Source organism: Felis catus, chromosome C1 (assembly GCF_018350175.1).
Source record: "Felis catus isolate Fca126 chromosome C1, F.catus_Fca126_mat1.0, whole genome shotgun sequence".
NCBI lineage: Eukaryota > Metazoa > Chordata > Mammalia > Carnivora > Felidae > Felis > Felis catus.
In genome coordinates this window covers 81,554,790-81,574,112 of record NC_058375.1, presented here as the reverse complement: position 1 = coordinate 81,574,112, position 19,323 = coordinate 81,554,790, and the positions used below count along the sequence as shown (strand labels likewise).

The 19,323-nt window shown below is 36.6% G+C and overlaps 1 long non-coding RNA gene across 1 annotated transcript in view; it reads left to right on the top strand.

Annotated features, from left to right (window-relative positions):
- LOC123379706 overlaps positions 1-19,323 on the top strand; it is a 544,236-nt gene that overhangs the window by 322,398 nt on the left and 202,515 nt on the right. The window lies entirely within an intron of this gene.

The window sequence follows — 19,323 nt, the reverse complement described above, 5'->3', positions numbered from 1 at the left end:
GAATAGTCGTTCATTTAAAAAAAATCACAGAAACATATATAACAGTTTAAGCTTCGATGTAGCCACCTGCTCATTTGCGTAATGGTGATTTATTTCTTTTGATTCCAGAGCCCTCTTACACTTCCATTGTATGGGGATGTGTTTATAATTGTTATATACACGTATGTGCTAGACATTCAAATACAAATATAAAAAACTCTTTTGAAAGGACAAAGAAATAAATGGTTATTTGTAGCCTGTGAGCTCTAAAGCAGTGTTTCACAGAGTATTATCCAGGGACAAGCTACATCAGAATTACCTGGAGATGTCTATTAAAATGCAAATTTTCAAGTAGCTGCAGACCCAGTGAAACAGAATTTCTGCCACGGGTCCTAGTTTGTGCCTAGGTGGGGCCTAAGGGGCATTTTTAGCAAACAAACCAGGTTATTCTTACGTCCATTAAAGTCTGTGAACCACTGTTCTAAATGTGTGTTGGAATCTAACTGTAGCTGATGTGTGCAAATCAGTACACAGTTTTTGAGCACTGTATTTACTCTTACAGGTGATAAATATTAGGTATTCTGACACAGAATTCAGGCAGTTTACAGGAACAGAAGAATGTATACATCTCAGAAAAGAATTCCTATGCCTTAGTGTAGACATTGTTGCTGTTGAGTCTGTATATAATCCAGCCATTCTACTTTTAGCTATCACTGCACAGAGGAAATGAAGCAACCTGGTATGAATTTGCTCACAATGTACTAGTCTGAAAATATATGGGCAAAGAAATCACACAAAATAATTTCCCAGGGTCAAAATACTGAGCTCTACTGCTGAATGCATTGCTATCACTTCATTTATTAAGTACCTTCTGCATGCAAAGCCCATTCAGGAAGATTTTGTGATTTTTATCCTCATAGGCACAAATCATCTTATTCTTGACCCTGGGAATGTGAAAGGGGTAAAATAAAATCTCTGACCTTGGCTTGACTTGGCAGAAGTGAAATGTGAAATTGCATGAACTATTCCTAGGGATTATCTACAGATTTTCTAAACTTTCCATTTTATGCGTGATAAATAATGAGACATATACTTATTAATCCATGTTTATATTAATGATTGTGTCTGTTATTTCCAAATATTTTAAACATTAAAATAGGTGTGTCTGAAAAACGCTCCTCTAGCAGAAAGGAAATTGTGTGATTGTTTGGCTATATGTTACGTATATTCACAAAATACATGTGCAATATCATTGAAAGTCCGGGGCAAAAGGCCTAATTATATGCTGTTATTAGTCTCAGTAACTTTACTCAATTTTGTTTCAAGCAAAAAGAGAATAGGAAAGCACCTGAAACTTCTGTGAGTTATAAAGGAGAAAACTGAAAATTCCAGAGGTCCAAACATAGTAAATGACGGTAGTGAGTAATATTGGGAAATAGGAGAGGCGGCAAGGGAAGGAGCCATAGCTCGCTGAACAATGTTGAATGATTGCATTATGCAGTATTTGAATTTATGCTCTGTCTCTTAATTATTCCTGTCATTCCATCCATTGTTCTCCTACCTTCCACGGAGAACAGAAATTAATAGCCAGACTCCTTAAAGAAGTAGATTCTGTCCCCTTGTTCTTTAGTACCATCTGCATCATCAGTGAAACAGATGTCTGATAAAGCAGCTATTCTGAGCACATGGAACAAGAAGGAAGACTCCCCTCCCCAGTGAAGGCTTTCTCCTGAAAGTTCTTAAAACAACTCTCTTTTGCCCTTTCTACTGTCACAATGCCATGAGTTCTGGTTTCCACATACTAAAGCTGACTTAGAGAATCAGATGAACAAGTAGAATCACTGGGTTTAAATTCATCACAGGGACTGAACCAAAAATGAAGAGGAAATTTCCATTTTGCTTGCCATCCATTCAATACTACAGAGAAAGAGGAATGTGAAAGCTTTTCTGCAGTTCAACCTATCTCTAGGAATATCTAGAGATAAGAATATTTTAAAATTACACAGAACTCAGTTTTCTTTTAACCAGTGCCTGCCGAACATAGACACCAGACTGTGAGAGGGGAGCGATATGATCACATGAGTATTCTGAAGGGAGATGCCATATTTCAACCTTCTCTGTATTACTTTCAAATGCATCATAGTGGTGGGGGGAACCCTAAGTCTTAGAGATTTATGTTAAAGTACATTCCACTGGTATCAGATCTGAAGAGAATCCTCTATAGAAATGTTTTTCTTTAAGGCCAGACTAATAAAAAATGAGACAATTGGATGCCATCTTATGGAATAATCTAGTAGGTGCCTGTCTTGTTCCCAGTACACCCATTCATTTCAAAGGAAACCTGAAAGGAGTAGACTCAAAGTCTACATGTACATGAAAAGAATGAGTGTGACCAGTCAGAGTACATTGTATTTCAAGGAAGCTTGGGTTCATGCTGAATATCGTTTGTTATTCCCTTTGGAATCTGAAGTTCAAGAGCACTGAGTTAATTTAAGAACTAGCAACTCTCATGTGTAACAATTGGGAAAGTTGTGTGAGCGTGCACACACAAGCACACATGCACACATATACACTCACTCGACTGTGTTAAATGCCAAATTAAATTAGATAGTTAATAGGATCCTTGATTTATTTTTATTTGACTCATCAATTTATTTCATACCAATATTCCTACCTTTAGTTATTTATTAATGTTATTTGTATCTCTTCAATACTCACAGCTCTTTTCTTTCCATTAAATTGTTTCCTGTATATGTCATTGATTTTGCTTTAACTTTTATGACAGTTTCATCCAGAGGCTTGGATGAATTCACCATATTATTCCTCTGATCCAGAATGTTTCAGAAAATTTGGGTACAGAGCAAATGTCTATAGATGCAGGTAGTTATAATTTCTTGGGTAAGAATATAGGCAAAGATTTAACATCCAGGTTTCAGTATATTTTGGCAGATGAGACCTTCTAGACAGATATTTAGTTCTAATACTCCCATCAACATTTCTAGTTCAAAGGAGTTTCCAGAAATTAAACTGATTTTGACACCTTTCTGTTCCACCAGTAGAAAATTGTCAGATCAACCAGATAGGTGAGTGAAATAGAGTCCACAATTCTTCTTCTGTAATTCCTGAATCTTGCAAAGTTCTAAAAACTAAGATTTTAAATAAGTTTGGCTCAAATTTCACCCCTAAAGCCTGATCCTAATTGACAGGAGGCTCTGTGTAGTTTTTGTTTATACCGCTTACCATGAATATTCATATGTTTCTCCACAGAGATATTAATACATTTGATAATAGATGCTACCTCAGAACCTGCTGGCAAATTACGTAACATAGCACAAGTATTACATAATATAACATAACATGGAAAAAAACCCCAGTAAATCCTGGACTCTTCTGGTCCCACATGTTCCAAATAAGGGGTTGTGAATTTATACCTACTTTCAATAGAGCTTCCAATAAAGAAATTAGACAGTGTCCTTTAATAGACATGCTATTTCTTTTTTTTTAATTTTTTAAATGTTTATTTTTTAACTTAAAAAAATTTTTTTTAATTTAGTTTTGAGAGAGACAGAGCACGAGCAGGGGAGTGGCAGAGAGAGAGGGAGTCATAGAATCCGAAGCAGGCTCCAGGATCTGAGCTGTAAGCTGTTAGCACAAAACCCAACATTTGAGCCTGAGGCTCAAACTCAGGAGCCTTGAGATCATGACCTGAGCTGAATTCGAATTCGGACGCTTAATGGACTGAGCCACCCAGGAGTCCCAACAAGGTCCTTTCCTGAGCTGTCTTTTGCATTTCCATACAATATTACCATGCTAAGAATTACCAGTTAGAGCTGACCCACCCTTTTCAAACAGAACCGCATAGGAAAATCTGCAAAACAAAAACTAAGAACCTCTGAACTGTGTGATACTGTTCTCTTCTTCACCAATATTCAGTTAATCTTTTTCAATACATTCCCTCTTCTCCCCTGCTCTATTCCTCACCCTTTTCTTCTTTCAGCTGTTCTCCAATAGCTAACCTCTATAAAAGATTACTTTTATAAAACAAAAATGGGATCATTTGCTTAGAACCCCTCCCCAGTGTCTACATTACCAACAGATGTTTCAGCAAGACACATAGCTCCTCAGCACCTGAGCTCCTCATGCTTCTCCAACCCCTTGCTTTGGCCTCACTCCTGAAAGCGGTCTTCAGGCCCCCCATATTCCAGGTCCTCTGAACTTCTTGCTCTTCCATGTGTACCCCATGCTTTCTCGCACTGGGTATGTTCGAGTGCTCTGAGCCTTCTCCATCTGGAATGTCCTGTCCCTACTTCTTCACTTGGTGAATCTCTACTCATCCTTCAAGACTCAGCTCCCAGAACTCCACATCCTTTGTAGAAGACCCTGGCACAGTGACTGAGCCACTCTTTTATGTCCTACAACATCTTAGACATAAGATCACTTATCCTGTAATAGTATACTTAGCATGTCAGTCTTCCATAGGTTCTGAACAACTTGAGGATAAGACAGGAATCTTGTTTCATTGATCTTTGTTATCTCGGTGAGATTATCAAATACTTTTTAAAGTAAATATCATTCATGAATATCACACTCAAGGGAAAGATAACAAGCTCTTCCACCAAAAATCATCTAAGAGCCATTAACTGTACCTATGAAAGGCATACACTTACCTAGAAGACTGAGAACTGGCCTTCCGTGTTTTGGTGTTAAGCACTGAATTACCAATCTATAATTGCTAAATGCAAAATGTGCCAACACCATAATTAAACAGAAGATATTTTGCATGGAGCCTGGTTAACATGGGAACTAAGGAAATAGCTACTTGTGCTACAATCTCCTTCCTTCACTGCCCCCAGCCCCCACTTCCAAACCATAGAGAGGTAAGTTTGTTCTTAGAAAAGTCAATCCCTTTGGACTAACCTGGAGAGCCTCATTTTAGAACATACATCATCATAAGCTAAGAGTATCTTAATAATACTTCATCATTCCTGATCCACCTTCTGTGCTTTCATTGCTTTTGATTCTTCAGATTCCACTGCATTTTATTTTAACTGGAAATACTCGTTTCTATGCATGTATATTGTGTGCATTATACTAGAATGGCTGGGACTGCCTGTATAATTGGGCTAAGGCTTTTCCTCAGGGAAATCCAGTAAAATTATCTTCCATTACATTTCTAAAATACTAGTCATTAAAAGCAGAAATAAACTTTTATACCCATGGCTAACAATGCAGAAAAGAGTCTCCACCCTGCAGCTTATCTCAATTTCAGAAAGGAGGAGGTATTTTCCAGATGAGTTGCTGTTTGATTTGATTTTCACCCGCAATTACTATCAAGATCTTTTTTCCCCAGCTTGTTTTGTGGTGGTTTTAAGCTTTGTCCTTATACCCCATTTTCTGAATCAGTGTGTTTTCTAAAAACACTGCCCAATTACTCCTCATTTGAAGTTCAGAAATATCTGCAGTTTCCTTTTCGAATGAACTTTCACTCTTTATAGTCATGGATGCCAAAAGAAAGAAAGGAAGGAAGAAAGAAACCCCACTTCTCCCCAGCATTCTATGTCCTTCTTTCCTGCTGCTGAATTCATTGTTTTGATTCCTTCATGCACTGGCAAACTTTCAAGCATGCCATATGAGAATTTTAAAAATGAAGCTCTCATTTAGGAGTCACACAGTGGTGATATACACACAGAGCTTCAATTTAAACCATTATTGCATACCATCTTTTTCTTTTTATAATAATCCATTAAATGCTTTCAAGTATGGAGAAGGAATAGCAACCTGTAGATCCAAATGGAACCCAGATGACCTATAAAATACGTACTGCCTCCCTGCCTGAGTTGTTAGAGCTCTCATCTCTAATGGATGGCATTGTTATTTTACCATCCAGACAACCACACACATCAATTATACATTCTCCAATGTCATGAATCATTTTTTGAAGACAGCCTGTCTTTTGGTTGTTACATATGTCATTTTTTTAACCTCTGACCAGAACTGTGTATTTGTGTGTGTGTGTGTGTGTGTGTTTGCATGTGTGTGTTTGTGTGTGTGTAAAACATGATGTCCTTGTTTTAAATATACTGATTGATAATTGGAAGATACTTTGGGGGAACATTTGATGTTTATTCTCCCAAGCATAGACGGCACTAATATTTGTTCAGTAATTTTCTATGACAACAATAGCAGCACTCAAGAGTACAATGTATGGTAAGATATTTTCTTCCAGAAAAATGCCATTTACATTGCTTTGGGTATGTGAGTTGAGACTTAATTTCCCATTTATAACCCATATACACACCAACACCAGCACACACATGTACTTACCTATCTACCTTCTTAAATACATTTACACGTACTTTCCTACTCAAGATATGCAGTGTCTCATAAATAGCACACAATTAAAGACAAAACAGTTATGAAAGAGTCACTCTTTAATTTTAAAATCATTTCTCCAAATGGTTTATATCTCCAGTTGGATGGGATATTGTAGCAAAATGTTTAACCTTCATTTGCAGGATAATCACCCAAAGGTTCCAAATCATCTCATTCCTCTCAGTCAGCAGGTCATTATAATACTCACAAAAATGAAACTTATAGAAAGCATGGGGCTGTCTGAAACCCCTGGGAAGAATAACACATAATAAAAGCAGCTGCTTATCAGTGCTATTCCTTAAAAACATTTAGAAAGAAAATTATGCAGTATATTTTGTTAATAACTTATTACTTTCAACTAAGATTTCTTGTTGGTTGAGTTGAGTTGGTTGGTTGATTCCTTATTGTTGAGTGTGTCATTTTGTGGTGTTTGGATTGGTTTTTCATATCTCCCTTATCTAAGAGCATTCTAGTAAACTTAAGACATTTTCTTATGTTCCAGTCTCAGGGAATCAAGGATATGTATTTACCATCTTACAGTACATACTACTATGCAACTGCCAATAATACTATAATTATCTAACCCTTGCCATGCCACAGGCGATGTGCTAAGTTGTTTACAACCATTATCTCATTTAATCATCCTAAAAATGCTGGGTATAGCACTCCACTTGACAGATGAAAAGTAGGGCTTATGAGGCTCAAAACCTTTACAACTTCATAAAGACTGAATCAAAGCCTTTTTAACTTTTCCCATTAGGCTAATATCAAATAAAAGTTTTAATGTAGAAAGGTAACAATCAGTTAAAATAAATGACTGCAAGTTTACATTTATATTTTTTGTCACTAGTAAAAAAAAATGTTTGCTTTATATTACATAAAGCTGAGAAATTCTAAAATGTTAGACATTGTCAATGAAACAGTCATTCAGTACTTTTTAGATCTTTCCATTTCTCTCAGTCCTCACCTCTAAGAACTTCATATGTTTTCTTCACAAGGCCCAGTGTTTCTCCAAAGTTCCAATGCCACATTTCCAACTGCTTGTTATACGTCTTGACCTGAATGCCCTACCAACTCTTTATGCCCTAAATGCCCAGTTTCTCTAGACTTCTTTATACCTGTAAATGGAATCGTCATTCATTCAGTACAACTATCTCAGTTCTGTTCTTTTCTTCTTTCTCTTTATGCATTATAATCTGTAATTATCTGTTTGGTTGTCAAACATCCATTTGGTTGGAAACGCCTTTCATAGCTAACCTGGCCCTCCTTCTCATCCTTACACCAACAATCCTTATACAGTATCTTTTTTATTTTTCATTTAGGACGTTATATTAACTTACTTGGCCTTCTACCTCCCATCATATTCTAAATATGTTTCCCAATTCCAATATATCATTCATCCTGTAGCCAGGTTACCCTCCTGAGATCCACTCTCTTCACATCACTTCTTGAAAATCTTCTGTGTTTCTCTGCTGTCTACAAAAATGCATACTAAGTCCTTCATCCAGGTTTCAAGGTTCTGGTCTTATCTCTACCATTTTGCTCTTTTACTCTTCTTATAAGGACCCTTGTCTCATCATGGGGTCCTGATCCTCATGAACTCACCTAAACCTAATTACCCAAGGCCCCACCTCCAAGTATCATCACATTGGGGCTTAGGACTTCAACATATGAATTTAGGGAGGACACATTCAGTCCATAATCTGTGCCCCATATACATACTTTGTCATAGTTGGAATGTTCTCCCCCTCTTTCTCCCTGTCAAGATTGCCCATTCTTCAAAGCTCAATGAAGCCTCTTCCCTCTGTAAAGATTTTTCAGATCATTCCTGAGGAATTTTAATGCCTCCTTCCTTTGAACTCCCTTTAACCATGGTGTTTTTCTTGACAGACTCACCGTCAGTATAACCAGTCATGTACTTATTTAAGTCACCTTCTGGATTATTACTACTTTATGGAGAGGAAATGTATTTTAATCATATTTGTATCCCCTGAAGCACTTAGCACAATATCTAGTATCAAAAGAGAACTCAAGAATGTTTATGAAATTGGATCATAAAGATTGCTAAACCTGGACAGGGACTTGGAAAAAAAGCATAACATTATTTCTAGGAAAGAAGAATTACCAGCAAAGTATAATGACATACCATCATTTGAGTATTAAAATGCAAGTAAAATGAAAACTATTCTTTTTTTAAAAAAACAGGGGGGAAGGGATAAAGAACCAAATTCTTTTATTATCAGTCCAGTATTGGAGGTCATTAGAACAAGGAGAATTTCTCATTCTCAATAGTAAGGAAAAAAGGTGAGAAACAACTTTGAAGCTCCATTGGAAAGGGCTAAAGAGGAGCCATGACATGGGATATTTTTAGGTTGGAGTGCTTTTTCTCTTTCCTCTTTTTAAAATCTGAGTCTCCTCGTTCCCTTAAATTATGTAGATGCTACTTCCTCTTAACCTCTTCTCTAGGTCTGTGTTAGATATCTGTCCTCTAGGAACCAACTAGCATCCTGTGTTGTTTTGAACGTTTCTTTGCAAGATATTGATTTCTTGAGGGTAGAAATTATTTTATGAAACTTTACATAGTCAACTCAACCTAATGTCTGGCACAGACTAGATGCTTGAATTAATGGATTAAGTAAACTGTTTCCTCTATCTGCTGTCTTGTGATCCTGGGTCAGTACCTATCATTGAATCTCACTCTCCACATCTGCAAAATGGAGATCAAGATTGTGATGAGGCTACATTGTGAAGAGGATCACATATCCTCTATAAAATATAAAATATATGGTGCTATTGTTATACATATTATAGACTCCTATTAAGTTTATAAATCATCAATTTTTAAATTAATTATGACACTTTGATTTCACTCTTACCCAGAACGCTTCTGAAGCACTTCCCCCTACATATCACTCATCATTCCACATTATTATTAGGAAGTGAATACAATGCTGTTGCATATTTCTTGCATATATTTCATAAACATTTTTATTATCCAAGTCATCTCTCTACCCCATCATTGTAGTTAATTAAAAACTGACACGTGAACTTACACTTCTGCAATGAAGGCTTAACTATCAAGGGAATTATCCTCTCATCATAACCAGCAAGGCATCAGACAACAGGAAACGCAGGGCTGTGATCCTGAGAGAAAGTAAACAAAATGGGCCCCATAACTGAACCAATTTACTGCCCAGAAGCAGTTTGAAGGCCACAGCACAGAGTGAGGGGACTCACACAGAACCTGGCAATTTCAGTGAGTTCAGAATACAGAGTTCATAAACACAGAGTCAGTTAGATTGGCAGGCCAGAATATGAGCAAGGAGGGAGCCATACATAGAAGTTTGCTCTAGAGAACCACATAGAAGTCCCCTTCAACCTTTAGCTGTAAGGATCTGTGCAGTAGGAGGAAACTTCCATAAGGCTGAGAAAAAACAATACCAGAAAGTAGTACTTCATGATATATCTAGAGTTCACTGAAAACTGGAAATAGTTTGTAGCCCTACCAGCCAGAAGAGAGAGACTTTGTGAACATGAGGGCACTGGGTAGAGTCTTCAGCATGATATGGGTTTGAAAGTATTGTTTAAAGTGTCAAAATGATCCCAAATAATCCAATTCCTAGATATTTCACTGAAAATAAGTAAAAACATACATTCACACAAAGATGCATGCTTGAATGGTCACAGCAGTTTTATTCTTTTTTTTTTCTGTTTATTTTTGAGAGAGATAGAGACAGAGGCGAGAAGGGGAGGGGCAGAGAGAGAGAGAGAGAGAGAGAGAGAGATTGAGAGAGAGAGAGAGAGAGAGAGAGAGAATCCAAAACAGGCTCCAGGCTCTGAGCTCAGCACAGAGCCCGATGCAGGGCTCGAACTCATGAGCTGTGAGATCATGACCTGAGCTGAAGTTGGATGCTCAACCGACTGAGACACCCAGGCACTCCAGCAGTTTTATTCTTAATAGCCAAACAATCCAGTGTCCATCAACTGGTGAATGGATGAATTAATTGTGGTATATCCACATAAAGAAAGAAAGAAAAGAACTATGAGTACACAATAAAATATGGGTGAATCTCAAAAACATTATGTTAAGGGTAAGAAGCTAGACCAAAGACTATATACTCTATGATTCCATTGTTACGAAATTCTAGAAAAGGCAAAAGTACAATGAAGGATTGCAGATCAGTGTTTGGCAATGGCAAAAGATGAGGAAAGAGGTTTTTCTGCTTAAGGGAAAGGTGCATATGTTCTACCTTACGTGTGGCAGTGGTCGTATGAGTATGTACATTTTTTAAACATTCATCCAATTGTGCACCTAAATTGATGAAATATATTGTACATTAATCATATCCTAATACATTTTATTTTTTAAGTTTATTTATTTTGAGAGAGAGAGTGTGCACACATGCCAGCAGGGGGGGGACAGCAAGAGAGGGAGGGAGAATCCCAAGCATGCTCTACTGCTAGCACAGGGTCTGAGTCTGGCCTTGATCTTGGGAACTGCAAGATGGCGACCTGAGCCAAAATCAAGAGTCCGAGAGTCAGACACTTACCCAACTGGGCCACCAGGCACCCCCTAATAAATTTTATTTTAAAAAGCTGACCATATGTCTAAAACAGAACATTCTTTAGGCTACTGTTTATGTATTTTCAGTCCTCCACAGAATTCATTTTCAAGCTTTGCAGTTATGCTTCAATGCCCAGTGTGTACTCTGTAGGCATCTTTAGTCTCAATGAAGACTAGGAAAGTGAACAGGAATAGCAGAATTCTTTCCCACTCTGTGGGTGAAAGGGGCGAGGCCAAACAGAATTGGGAATAGCTACTGAGTTATCTGATCAACAGTAGCTGCCGCTGTCTCAGATATCTTTTAAAGATATCTTTTAAAGATATCTTTTAAAGATAAAACAAAATAATTCTTTTTTCTAATTTTATTTATTTATTTTGGGTGAGAGCGAGAGAGCAGGGGAGGGCCCGAGAGAGAAAGAGAGAGAGAATCTCAAGCAGGCTCTGTGCTGGCAGCTCACAGGCCATGAGATCATGACCTGAGCCAAAAATCAAGAGTCACACACTTAACCAACTAAGCCACCCAAAGGCTCCAAACAGAATAATTCTTAATACAGTGGGGCTATCAAGTTTGCTCAGAGCAACCTAAATTGCCAGCATAATCAAGGCGTGATGCATTCTAGTTAACTGTATTTTCTGGTTAGCTAGAAAAGCATTTGGTTTAGTTTTAGAAAAAATCTTCCTTAGACACATAAGAGCCTTTCCTTCTTTACCAAATACAACACAGTGAATGTATTTAAATTTTATTTTTATTAATACTGAATCTTCTACTGCTCCAGTTCATCACTTTGAGCATGAATTTGCAGATGCAGGTAGAGATGGATGTAGTGAAATATTTCTCAGTTGGGTTCCATAGAATGCTTATCCTGCAACATCTCTCCCCTCTCTTTTCTCTACACAAGTGTCCCATAGTTAGTCATGTTTGGATAATATTGCTTATTATAGTCATCTCTTATAATGTCATTGGGGCATATTTCTAAATTTCTGAAGTATCCTTCCAAAAAGAACAATTACAAAAAATCATTGATTCTGTTTATCTGAGTAGAGAAGTTATTACTTTTGTAATTTATTTATGTCAACTTCCTAAGAACTGGAATTCCAATGAGGCATGCAGTTGCTGTTGTGGAAAGGCCCATAAACTATGGGGCTGACAGAATTGGCTTTGAATCCTGACTTGGTGACTTAACAATGACCATGTATAAGGTTTAATCCTTTGATTCTCAGTATTCTCACCTGTAGAGTCAGCATTATACTATAAAAGTGTTCTAATAAGAATTAGAGATCAGGTCTATAAAGCATCTAACACAGTGTCTAAAGAAGGTAAATGCCCCAGAATTCAGTTTATCATCAATCTGTCACCACCACCACCACCATCATCTTGTGACTTTCTTTCTAGGACCTCTAGAACTTTTATTTATTTAACTTTCCCCAAAATTATAGATATTACTTTTTTAATGCACTTCTTCCCTAAAAGGGGGTTGGAGAAGTCTAGTTAATTGAAGTTTCAATTTTAGTTGTCTTTTAATTAATCAAATTCATTACACTTTGGACAGTAGCATCACATTACTCTTTCAGTAGGGTATCGGACTCTAATCCAGGTATCTAATGTATCTTAGGCTGAAATCAAATTCATAGCTTTCACTTAATTGTCTTTTATTCTTGGGTGGTTAAGGAGATTCTTAGATATTATTCCCACATCTATCTTAAGCACCTGTGGAGATTTCAGGATGGTTGAGCTAATAGGAGGGCTGTAATAATGTATTATATTATGGCTCATCTGGTTCATTACACTTTTGAACATCCTACTCTGTCCACAGTTGTGGGTCTTTTTTCACATTTTTCCAGAGGTAATGAAAACAATAATAATTGATGGCAGAAAAAGTAATAGTCTTAATATTTTATACTATAAAACACTGGTTGTTTAAGGTTGTCAAGGCATTTTCTAAATAAATGTTTTAATAAAGCAATAACCAGGCTCTCTGAACCATTATGTAATGCTAGGGAGAAGGTCGTATAACTTTCCCATAAAAACTCCTTTTTTTGCATCAGGTAAAATGTTCCACAATAATTGTATTGGCTGTCCATCACAGCACCTCAGGGAAGCATACTGTTAACAGGGTCATTTCTCCTTCACAGTCGAGGATACTGAAGCATAGACACATTAGTGGTAACTTGTCCAAATGAACACCATGAACTAGTGAACCAAATCACTGTGTGACAACGACACCACTCAAAGGCAGGTGCCACACAGGAAATGGCATCATGAAGGTTAATTTCAGATTAAACTGGGGCAGCATGCACATTGGGTCATCTTGGGAAGATGTGCTAAAATGCACAGAGACAAGGTTAGTCATGGTTCATAAACCTTACCTGAGAGTGTTCTCTGATGTGTTTAGGCATTCAACTTTATTTTCACAAAATAGTTGTGGCAGGAAGACTGTCTTTTGTTATCTAAGTGCAAATAAAACACAATACTTTTTCTTCTTTCTAATGAGTATCAACAGCTTCATCCACTTTGGACTGCCAGAGTTAAGTCTACTGTGTTCATAAGGAATGATTTTCAAAAATTTTTTACCAAAATCACACGAAGTACTAAAGTAATGCCTGCTGCTTATATACTCAAGAGCTGTTTCTAGTAGCATAGTCTCACAGCAACTAGTCTCCCTCAGCTAAAGAAGTTAATTGCAGAGGACAGGCAGAGCCTCTCTTAGCAGAATCATCTAGAAAGTACCAAGATGGAAGAAAGTGATTTAAAGTCATTGGCTCATGAACTTTTTTTGAGCACACATTCCTTCTCCCTGCCCTATAGATTCTGATGCACTATACACCCTAAATATTGCATAATATATTTAAAAAAATTTTTTTAACATTTATTTATTTTTGAGAGACAGAGCACAACTGGGGGAGGGGCAGAGAAAGAGGGAGACACAGAATCCAAAGCAGACTCCAGGCTCTGAGCTGTCAGCAGAGATCCCAATGCGGAGCTTGAACCCATGAACTGTGAAATCTTGACCTGAGCCAAAGTCTGTCACTTAACTGACTGAGCCACCCAGCCGCTGTGCATAATATTTTAGAATGATCACAGACTTTATGTTGCCCTATATAGACTCCCTAGAGTGCCAGGAATCCCAGATTAATCTCTCCCCCTCCCCCTTCTTTTCTCCCTCTCCATCTTTCTCTCTCTCTCTCCCTCATCCTCTCTTTAACATCATTTCTAGTTTCAAAAAGGAAAACTAGAATCCAGGACGGATACATTTTTTCATGATTATTCCACATGGAAGAGATTCTTATCTCTTCTCTCCAGAGTTCTTGCATGATCTAAGACATCAAGTGCAACAAATATTAGACAAAGATAGGTTTTTTTTTTTCCAGGCTCTATACTGATTCTAAACACGCTTATAGTTCAGCATCTTAAAGATGTTGGTATTCATCTTAGCAAGTTAATATCAATTCGTGATATTTCATTGAAGTAATGGGAATATATACACTGACTTATCAAAGGAAGGTAAGGATGAATGCCAATGAAATTCATTTCACTGTATTATGAATACTAATTTTGTAGAGCATACCTTGATATTTATAGCTTAGAATAGTGATTTGAGTCCTACCAGTATGATGTGAATATTTGTGCATAATTTAAAATGTTGAATTTCTTCTGTCTCCATTGGTTTTAAGTTAAAATCTGTATTTGTAACTGACAATACCAAGTGTTGGTGAGGGTGTGAAGCAACCAGAACTCTCATACGTTGCTGGTGGGGACATTTAGGAACATAGTTGGGCAGTTAAACATATATATGCCCATCAATTCCACTCTTAAGTATTTACTCAAAAGAAATAAAAACATATGCCCACCTAAACAATTGTGTAAGAATGCTTTTAGAAACTTTATTCATACCAGCCAAAAAATGGAATCAACTCCAGTATTCATTAATTTTTGGAGAAAAGAGTAAACAAATTGTGATGTCTATACACAATACAATACTTCTCCAGAATATAAAGGAATGGATTAGTTGTACTGCCAATAGCAAAGGTGAACTTTAAAAATACTAACTTGAATGAAAGAAGATAGACATGAGCGTGCATAGTCTATGTTTCTGTTGATATAAAGTTCAGAAACATGTAAAAGTTATCTTGGGTGATAAAAAGTAAAATATTGGTTGCCTATGGTAAGGGGTGATTTTATTGGGAAAGAGGTACAGGGAACTTCCTAGAGTAATGGACATGTTCTAGCTTTTGTTAGGGGTATGAGTTAGATGGATGTGTACATTTGCCTACATTTATGGAACTACAGTAGTCCCCCCTTTATCTTCAGTTTGGCTTTCTGCAGTTTCAGTTAACCTCAGTCAACTACGGTCTCTTCTAATGAATTATCTGAAAGAAGCCCGTAGCAGCCTAACATCCTTCACCTCACTTTATCTTCATCGCATAGGCATTTTATCGTCTCACATCATCACAAGAAGGGTGAATATAGTACAAGATGTTTTGAGTGAGGGACCATATATACATAACATTTTACAGTATATTGGTAAAATTGTTCTATTTCATTATTAGTTCTTATTGATTTCTTACTGTGCATAATTTATAAATTAAGCTTTATTTTAGGTATATATGTATAGAAGAAAACACAGTATAAATAGTGTTTGGTACTGTCCACAGTTTCAGGCACCACCAGGGGTCCTGGAATACATCTCCTGCAGATAAGTAGGGACTAGTGTATATACTTTTAAGACCTGTGCATTTTACCATTTGTAAATTATACCCTGTCTGCCCCCAGAAATATAGCTTCTGTCTGCTTCTGCATTCTCTTATCACTAGAATGTCCTTGATAGCCTCTCATGCCTTGCGTGTCCTCTGCAGCCTTTCCCTGGGTTGCCACAAGACGACCCTCATGTGGACTCACACAGCTCCCTACTGCTGATAGGTCTTTTTCGTCTAGCTATGTTTCCCTTATTACTTAAATGATCTCTTTCTAGGATTCTGATTTCTTTTCACCATCATAAATAAATTAATATGAGAACTTTTTTTTTTCAACTTAGGCTTTAGTTCCCAAAATCTGTGGCAAGTCTACCTCCAAAAGGAGTTAATTTTAAAATGGTAGCTAGCAGGTTACCAATCCCCTGACAAATTTTACAGAGAGAAGGGTCACTCTTGTGTTGTAAAGTAACATGTGAGAAAGATGGACTTAACTAATGACTAATGATATTATGAAGCTAACTCTAAGACAGGTGGATGTCCTTTATCTGTGGCTCTTCCACACAAAAGAATTTGGCATTTGGTAGCCTGGGACACTGTCTTCTCATGGCAGAAAGGGAGGTAACAGTTAGGAGTTGGCTCTTCACGGTTTCAATACTGAGAACATCATCTGTGGTTAGCTGTGGCAATTTCTAGGTTCCTTCAGTGAAGGTGGAGGAGTTATCAGGGTGAGGACCAGGTTTCAGAAATTGATGCCTATCTCTTCGCACCGTGGCTGGCACTATGTGGTTTGCAAGCAGAGCGATGATTTTTCTGGGGTTTTGAGCTTGTCAAAATAAGGACAAAGCAAATAAGGAAAAAATTGCCAGGTGCTTTACAATGCTAAACGTATGGTGTTTTATACTCTATTGTCTGGCAATTACTATATAGTCCCGGGGCATAAAGTCATACCATGGTTTCTAACATGAGCTTTGATCTTCATAGAACGATTTGACTGAGTGTAGAGGTGTGGGGTAACAAATTCCATCCCACACTTCATAAATTTGGGGCTACTACTACTTTAGTGTGGCTTCTTTATATTCCACTTTATTATGACTATATCTATATAAATGCAAACACTGTTTCTGTGGATATAATTTCATAAAGCAAAACTATCTTCTATCTTTAGCAGTGAAATTCAAGTGGCAACTATGACAAGCAAAGAAAAATGAATGCAGTTAACTTCAACCATCCCTGCTCATCTGAAAGCTTATGTCAGTTTCTAAATAAGCTTTTCATTTTTCTATTCAGTCTGCTGATCTTTGTTGATTTACAGCATGAATGAGCATGGCACATTGCAACTTGTATAGTGTATTTTTCCTAAATAATAAAACATTTATTGCAGACACATCAAGCTAGCTAGTGGCTCTAAATTATTGTGGCAATGAAGTGCCATGTTAACAACTCATTTACATCCTTCTGGTAACTCTCCATTACCAAGGTAAGTAATTTAATTCCATCTAGGAACAATGACTTTGCAAAGTGTATTTACTGCAATTTGGAAAAAATATATTTAAATTGGATTAGAAATTATGATGAGATCATTCTAACTAAATACAAACAAAATAAAGTATTTAGTCAGGATAGACTGAATTATCTCATTGAATTTTGGGTAAAGATGTGGTGAAATACCTTCAGAAAGCTTTATAATATATTTTCAGATATGCTGAAATATATATGCTCCTTGTGAATGTCCATGCTTTATAAATTCAGTTCTCTCGTTCATCTTTGATTTCAGTGTTCTCTTTAGGTAAATTACAAAAAGTTGACTTAGTTGTATTCCTCATCATCAGGGCTGTAACACTTCATAAACTTAGTGGGTGCATTCACCTTACTGCATATGCACAGCACTTGCATATATATGCATAAGCCATTGTGCATTATTGTGCATTATTTTATCATTTCCCTCCTTCTTCATCCTAGATCCTGATTCCCATTCATCTTCCTGTACCCCACTAAGTACTTATTTTAATGTATTTAGTTATATCTTTGTATATGTATCCTTTTAAAATATAGTGTTTTCTGTTTGCACTTATATAAATAATACTTTTTCATAATTTACTCCTTCAATACAATTTTCATATGTATCCATTTATCTCTGATACCATTCGTTTGTGCTCTCCACTGCAGCGCTGTGTTCTAAAGTGTGCATCTTCCACATTTACTTAACTGTTCCCCAAGTAGAGCACCTCCAACTCTCTGCTGTGCTAGATGATGAAGATTCTCATATGTCCCCTTCTGAGCCTGTGAAAAAATTTCTCTAGGCTATGTTACAGGAGTGGGTTTCCTGAGTCCCACTCGTAGAGCATGCACACATACTCAGCAAAGATGAACACATGGCATTATGATGAATCCGTGCTCAAACCATGTTTACATACGTGGCGAGGTTACAGGGGTATGCACATCCTCACGAAAGATGAAGACAGACTCATTAAGGATGTGCTCAGCATGGGTGGGGCTAAACATATACTCCATAATCAAGATGTCCACATAATCAAGGTACACTCAGGATGTACCTACACCCAGTACAGATTACCTCTAACTTTGAGGACACGTGCTGCAGATTGTTGTTTAAAATAGCTGTGGTTTTACCAGTGGTGCCGGTGTCCCCATTTTCTCATATTCCCTACAAATGTTGCTTTATTCATAATTTTTTGCTTATCTCATAAATACAAATTATTATTTCATTTTTGTTGTGTTTATCCTATTACTAATGAGTTTTAAGATACTTGTGATCAGTTTGGCCTTACCTTTCTATGAATTATAAATATAAAACCTTTGTACTTTTGAATTGATTGTTTTGTCATTTTTTGTGTGATTTCAGGAATTCCTTTCATATATGTATTATTATATATTATGTATGAGTATAATATATTATATGTTATATAATTTGTACAGTATGTACCATGTACTGTATGCTACAGCGTCCTTCACTCTGTAACAGTAGTTAACTATATATAACAACATCCATTCCATTTTCTGTACCATGAGTTTTACTTTTGGGAATTTTGTTGAAGACTTAACTCACCATGCTCCAAGTAACAAGGTAATTTTCCTCCTTTTCTTCCAGTAGTTTTATAGTTTACCTTTTACATTTAGATACATATTATATCAGAATCGTACTCTTCTCTACAGTGTAAGTTAGTGATCCGGGTTTATTTATTTCTTAACAAGTAGTATGAAGTTTCCAAACACACTTTTCTAAATACTACATACATGCATTTGTGGTGCTGTATTTATCATTTTTTCCATATATAAATAGATCTCCAAGTTCTGTTCCTTTGGAATATTCATTTCTTCATGAACACCATATCATTTTCACTAAATCGTTTTGAGGTTTATCTAAATATCTGGAAGGGAAACTATCTCTCTTCACTCTTCTTTTTATGGATCTTTATTCTCCCATGTAAAGATTAAAAGGAGTTTGCTGAGTTCCTAAAAGATCCATCTGTAATTTTTCTTGGGGTTGCCTTGAGTTTACAGATTAATGTAAGGGAAATTTGTATCTTATAATGATAAGTTGCCCCATCCGTAAATACAGAATATTTTCCCATTTAGATAGATCTGCTTTTAAGTCTTTAATAAAAGCATTAATTATCTTCATAAAGGCAGTGTTCACTCTTAGGCTAATTTATACATATATAACAATTTTTGTTACTTTTGTAAATTGCATCTTATTT